The following is a 6,506-nucleotide window of genomic DNA, read 5'->3' on the forward strand; positions in this document are numbered from 1 at the left end:
ATTTTATGTTTATTGCTCACAGAAATTCTTAAATATTTATTGTGTTTATAAGAAAGTTTAAAGAACATAAAACTCCATTGTGCATAGTATTTTCATACTGAAAGTCAATGATTTTATTTGCCTTTTGAAAGTATTTGCATCATGGATGCCAGCTAAAGACTATCTTAAAAATAATGCCTGAGTGAAAATAAAAATATATGACACAATGTGCAACCTCAAATGTCTAAAAATTGGGAATAATCTTATACTTTAACCTTCATTAGAGATTATCAATATAAAGAGATCATTCTTCTGACATAATAAGATTTTCACATTTCCTACATTTTATAACCCCTGTTTCAATCCAGAGGAACATGATTACAGAGGTAGTTGAAGGCTTGCAATTTCAGCTACGGGTATCAAGACAAATTTGAGTTACTCTTCAAGGTCTGCTCCTTGATGGTTCCTGACAGTTTTATATTTCTTCAATATTATAATAAATAATCAAAGTTGGATTTTGTTTTGAAAAAAAATGGAAGAAAAATATGCAGGAATACATGCCTCTGTGGAAATTAGGTATGGAATTTTAATCCTTATTTATTTTATTCAGGAAGAAATAAACATACAGCACTGGAGAAGCACAGACAGAATTGTGAAATGCTTTGTGAGCTTTTAAGTGTACTTTTGAGCCATAAAATTTATGAGGCTTTCCAGAAAATTTCAAACTTTAATATGTTAGGCTCTTGTTGACCTGTTATCATCCTATTATAGAAATGTCATACTTCGTGCCATACACAAAAACAATTTGGTTAGAAAATTTATGGGATATTGTGATTTCAGTATAAAAATAAGATACAATCAAGTGTTTATCTGAACTGACACAGGGCCTTATTTTGGGGAATTTAAAACAAATGAGGTACATATCAGCTGTGCATGTCTTTCCTATAACAACCTAAAATCTAGAGAAAATAGTTTGTGCTTTATATTATCTCATTAAATTTTTCTTGCCAGGCAAAGGGTCAATAGAGAAATGCAGTGTCCATTACTAGATGCTTCATCAAACCTAATAGATACTTATATCTCTAGTTGGGACTAGAAAGGAAGGAAAAAATGGAGACTTACATTTATCAAATGTCTTTTAAAGTCAGCTTCCACTCTTGGGCTTTTATAAAGGAGTGCAGTAGAATGCAGATGACCCTGTGTAACTGAGAAGTCCCTGATGTAAAATAATGGCTTAAAAACAAACATTATATTCACTTCTTACTGAAGCTCAAATAATGTGATATTAAGAATAGAAAAATGTATAAAAGTAAGGAATCCAAATTGAGGAAAAGAGGATGACTATATGAGTATTATAAAAAAAGAGAGAGAAGGAAAGAGAGAAATAAAAAAAGAAAAGAAACAAATATTTGGAAGAAGAAACACAAATAGATTAATTGTAGCTAAGTCAGCAAAGTGGAAAAGGCTGAAACAAATATGTTTGCAATGAGGGAAAAGTATAGGAGCCTAGTTAAATTATGCCACAAAATGATTAAAAAACCTCTAAAGTTCAGTACTCAAGATATCATGAGAGATTTGAATATGATTCTTTCTCTAAATAACTGGGATTGAGAAGAGGTTGAACAGGTAACTACTTAAACCTTGAGGTACCATTCCTTTTTGAAAATTGAATTCATATCCTACATAGAGGAAAATGCTTTTTAAAAAACACGAGGAAAGATGGCTTCTTTCTTAGTTCAATGTATTAATTGAAACCTTTGTACACTATCCAGCATCTCATAAGAAAATAATGATGACTACATATGAGCGGACTCTGTCCCAAAGCAATACCAATAGCTTCCTGTTGAATAGAAACTCAGGAAATGTATTTATTCTAATGTAACACAGTAATGGGTAGAATTGAGTAACAAACCTTGGTTTGCTTCATTATACATTCAGTGATTTGTCATCTACATCATACTAAGCATTTTCCATTGAGAAATAAAGACATAAAAAAGTAAAATATATATATATATATAACTCTGCTCATCAAAAACAAAACCAAAACACAGAAAATGTTGTATCAGTGAAAAATTTAGAGTTTATAAAGGACTCTATGTGACATAGACTCTATGTGACAAAACGAAAAGTTAACATCTGACTTGTGTACAGGTTTTTTAAAAATAAAATTAAATGAATAGATCACTCCAATAACCAAATGAAACTGATTTTAAACACCAAAGTTGTGCAAGTCATCAGACTTCAAATAGGGGTGCACACATGTGGAAGTTAACTAAACCAGCAAGGCTATTCAAGGGAAATAATATGTCATTTACTGACATTTTATATATACTGAGTGTATGCTGCCTGACCTGAGAGAATGCCTTTTGTTGAGGAATTATGTCATGTGGTTCATCTTTTCTTTCTTATCTAAACTATCAAAAAATGAAGATGGATTTTGGCTCATTCCAAATTTTACAGATGTGTATTGGTACAAGGTTCAAAATTCCCTACACATAGGCAGATCACAATTTTGAGAAAACTGAAGGTTATAAAAGGTAAGGACTAGCTAGGTGTGGTGGTACATACCCATAAACCCAGTTACTTGTTAGGCAGAGGCATGAATTCAAAACACCCTTGAGTAATAGCATAATCTCCTCTCAAAAATAAATAAAATAAAATAAGAAATATCTAGGCTTTAAGAAAGGAAACATAGGGGGCTCCGGTTGTGGCTCAGTTGTAGAGTGCTCACCTAGCATATATGAGGCCCTGGGTTCAATCCTCAGCACCACGTAAAGATAAATAAATAAAGGTATTGAGTCCATCTACAACTAAAAAATGTTTGAAATAAAAAGGGGGAGAATACAAAATTACAAGCATGAAAGTTCAAAATCAGGCATGAATATAATATTTACTTGGAATAAAAAAAGGAAATCATAAATTCTAATGCTTCAGCATTAGATTTCTTGTGAAATCTAGGTCGATTTCTTGTGAAATTGTTTTAAGCGATTTACCAGAACTGCTACATAGAAATGTTCCCTATTTGTGATTTGTCTTCATTTTTTCTCCCAGAGCAGTCTACAACTAACAGTAACTCCAAGCAATAATACAAATCTGTTTTAGGAAGTAGCTCTGAAACTCAAGGTTCATTTGCTTCAAGGTCATTTGCTTCTGTCTCCAGGCCACCAAAGACACAATTTGAAATGAGTGGTAGTGAAGCTTTCCTTGATTATTAAATTCACCATAAATCATGGTGGTTCTTCCCTTGATTTAGACACATTTGCGTTGAAAGTGAAGAGTGGAGGTAGAAAAAGATATTTTGGTCCATGCTGGAAATTCAGATATATTGTAGAGAACAATGAAAAGAATGATGATGAATTTAATTTAAAGATCGCATCATAACATGGATAGGACAACCTCTGTAGGCAGTGGACAAAAGTCAGCACGACATGATCCTAAGGGGTGGAAATTCAAATATTGAAATTGCCACTTACAATCCCATTTCAAAAAAAATTGAAGACAGTAGCTTTGGGATGAAAAAGGAACTCCCAGCATGAAAGATAATATTTGCAAGCATATACAGTCAGTCTATCTGGGTTTGACATCTGTGAATTCAACCATAATTCAACCAAATTGAAAATACGAGGAAATCTTGTGTCTGTACTGAACATAAATAGACATTTTTGTTTTCTTGCCATTGTATTCTAAGCAACATAGTATAATAAATGTTTTAATCAAATTTACATTGTATTAGGTAATACAGATAATTTAGAGATGTTTTAAATGCACAGGAGAATGCATGTAGAATATATGCAAATACTACATGACTTTCTGAAAGGGATGTGAGTACACACAAATTTTAGTACCCACAGAGGTCCGGAACCCAATCCTCCACAGATACTGAGGTAAGACCACATCTGATAAGGGATTATTACAACTCAAAAATAGATGATCTGATTAAAAACAGGCAAATGTCAGGAATAGACACCCCCCTCCTTTTTTTTTTTAACAGGGAATTGACCTCATTGGTGTTTTGCCAATGGGAGAGATCTCCAGCCCTTTTTATTTTTATTTTGAGACAAGTTCTCACTAACCTGCTTAGTCTCTTGCTAAGTTGCTGAGGCGGACCTTGTAATTTTTCTGTCAGCTTCCTGAGTTGCTGGGATCACAGTTAAGCTTCATCACTCCAGATTAGTTATAGATATTTCTCTAAAAAAAGATATACAAATGGTTACTAAGTACACAAAAAGATGTTAAACATTGCAAATGTTTTGGAAAATGCAAATCAAAACCACAATGGGATAGTCCTATATATCCATTAGTACAGTTTTTCTTTCAAAAAAATAAGAAATCTTGGTAAGATATGGAGAAATAAGATTTGTGTGTTGCCATAAGGAATATAAAATAGTGCAACTTCTGTGAAAAACATTGTGGTGGTTCCACAAAATATTAACAATAGAATTACAACAATGTCCAGCAATTCCACTTACAGGTATATAGTCAAAATAATAAAAATCAAGGAACAAATCAGATATTTTTCCATTGATGTTGAAGGTAGCATTATTCATAATTGGCAGAAGGTAGAAATAATCCAAATTCTCAATGACAGAAGAACAGAGAACCAAAATAGGGTATGAAATATAAAACAACGAAATATTATATAACCTTAAAAAGGAAAGAAGTTCTGACATATGTTGCAATACAATTTGGAACACTTCATTGTAATTTAGATAAGAGATAACATATCAATATTTAATGACTATATGATTTTGCTTATATGAGTTAATAAGAAAAATAAAAATAATAAATGCAGAAAGTAGAATAGTAACTACCAGGGACTTAATAGATGAAGAAGAGGAGAACTGTTGCTAACTGGTAAAGTTCCACCTTGGGATACTGAAAAGTTCTGGAGAGAGAGGGGTGATCAATACACAGTAATATCTATTTATTTAATGTCATTTGTTTAAATTATATTTGGTTATGCACTTAAAATAATTAAAATAATAAATTTACAATTATATTTTACCAAAATTTTTAAATATTAAAAAATAATGAAACATCTTAGAAACTAATTGAATAATATGTTTATAAGACCTCTTTCAAAATCTCCAAAAACTGCTGTGAAAATTGAGGATGGAAGGAATAAAAAAGAAATGTTATGAACAGAAATGGGATAAATCAATAATTTAGAACTGTCCATTATCCCAAAACTGATCTGCAGATTTAATCTAATTCTAATCAAGATCCTAGAAAGCATTGTGTTTTGGTATACTTAAAAAAAATGGATTCTATAAAAAGTTACGTGGAAATGCAAAAGATCTAGTATAGTCACAACCATTTATTTATAATAAAAATAAAGTTCAATAATATATGCTACCTGATCTATTTTGTAACTTACTGTAAAACCACAGTAAATATTATTATGTGGTAAAGGTGTCGAGATAGGCATGGACATCAATGGAATGGAACAGAAAGCCAGAAATTTATAAATTTGTATGTACATATATATTAATTGATTTTCTGTACATCCACCAAAATAAGTCCAGAGGAAAAGAACAATTGATTTCAAGACAAAAAGATATCTGTATGGAGAAAAAAACAAAACCAAACACCAATAGTGAACCCGTTCTTACATGGGAGGACATTCAGTTGAAGTAGATTGCAGATCTAAGGGTAAAAGCCACAATAAACTGAGCGAGGTGTGGGCGCGGCTTTGCATGGTGCCTCTGCAGTTGTTCTACCCTACCCGGGGCCTGCCATTTGAGGGAGACTTTCTTAGGGTCCTTGAAGAGCCCTCAGTCTTTCCCCTAAGGATTCCGGGAGGCCAGTGAAGGAGGGGCTAAGGGTGGCCACATTGTGCTGGCAGTGCTAGGTGGTGTGTACTCTCACTTTCACTCACATTGGCCTTAAGTGTTTAGTCAACAATTTTAGCTGCATTCTCAGTGGCTTGCTGTGTTCTAGCCAGGGAAGGCCGTCGTTGGATCTAGTCTTTCCTTAGCCCTGAATGTCATTTTGTTGTCCTGTAACCTTGGCTCTCTGAAGCATTTAACTTGCCAGTTTGCAGGTGATCTATGTCTTTGTTGTTGTTACATGTGGAAGGGATGCTCTATTCCAGTGTTCAGCATTCCAGGTGGAAACTGGCAAGTCTGGGTCATGACATCCTGGATGGGTTAAAAAATATATAAAAAATGGCCGAGGTCTAGATATAGATTTTATCATACTTGATGGATATATTCAGCCAGATCTAAAATGGCACCATTACATGGTGAGAATTTTCCTCATTTCATTTAATTTTAGCACAACAAACTAGGTGAAATGAAAGTGTTAAAAGTGTAACTAAGTCATTTTGTTAAGTCTTGATCAATAAGTGGAACCTGTTTCCAGCTCTCCAAATCACTGTATGTATGTGCCGCGCAGTAGCCTGGCATATTCAAATAGACATAACATACAGCGCTTCAGAGGTAAATACAGGTTTCAGATTACAAAACCATATTACTTTACAGTCTGAACTGCAATTTCTTAATAATTTTTAAAATATATATCATGGT

The sequence above is a fragment of the Marmota monax genome, unplaced genomic scaffold, assembly GCF_021218885.2.
Source record: "Marmota monax isolate L192 unplaced genomic scaffold, Marmota_monax_Labrador192_F-V1.1 WCK01_AAM20220418_F8-fsc00202, whole genome shotgun sequence".
Taxonomy (NCBI): Eukaryota; Metazoa; Chordata; class Mammalia; order Rodentia; family Sciuridae; genus Marmota; species Marmota monax.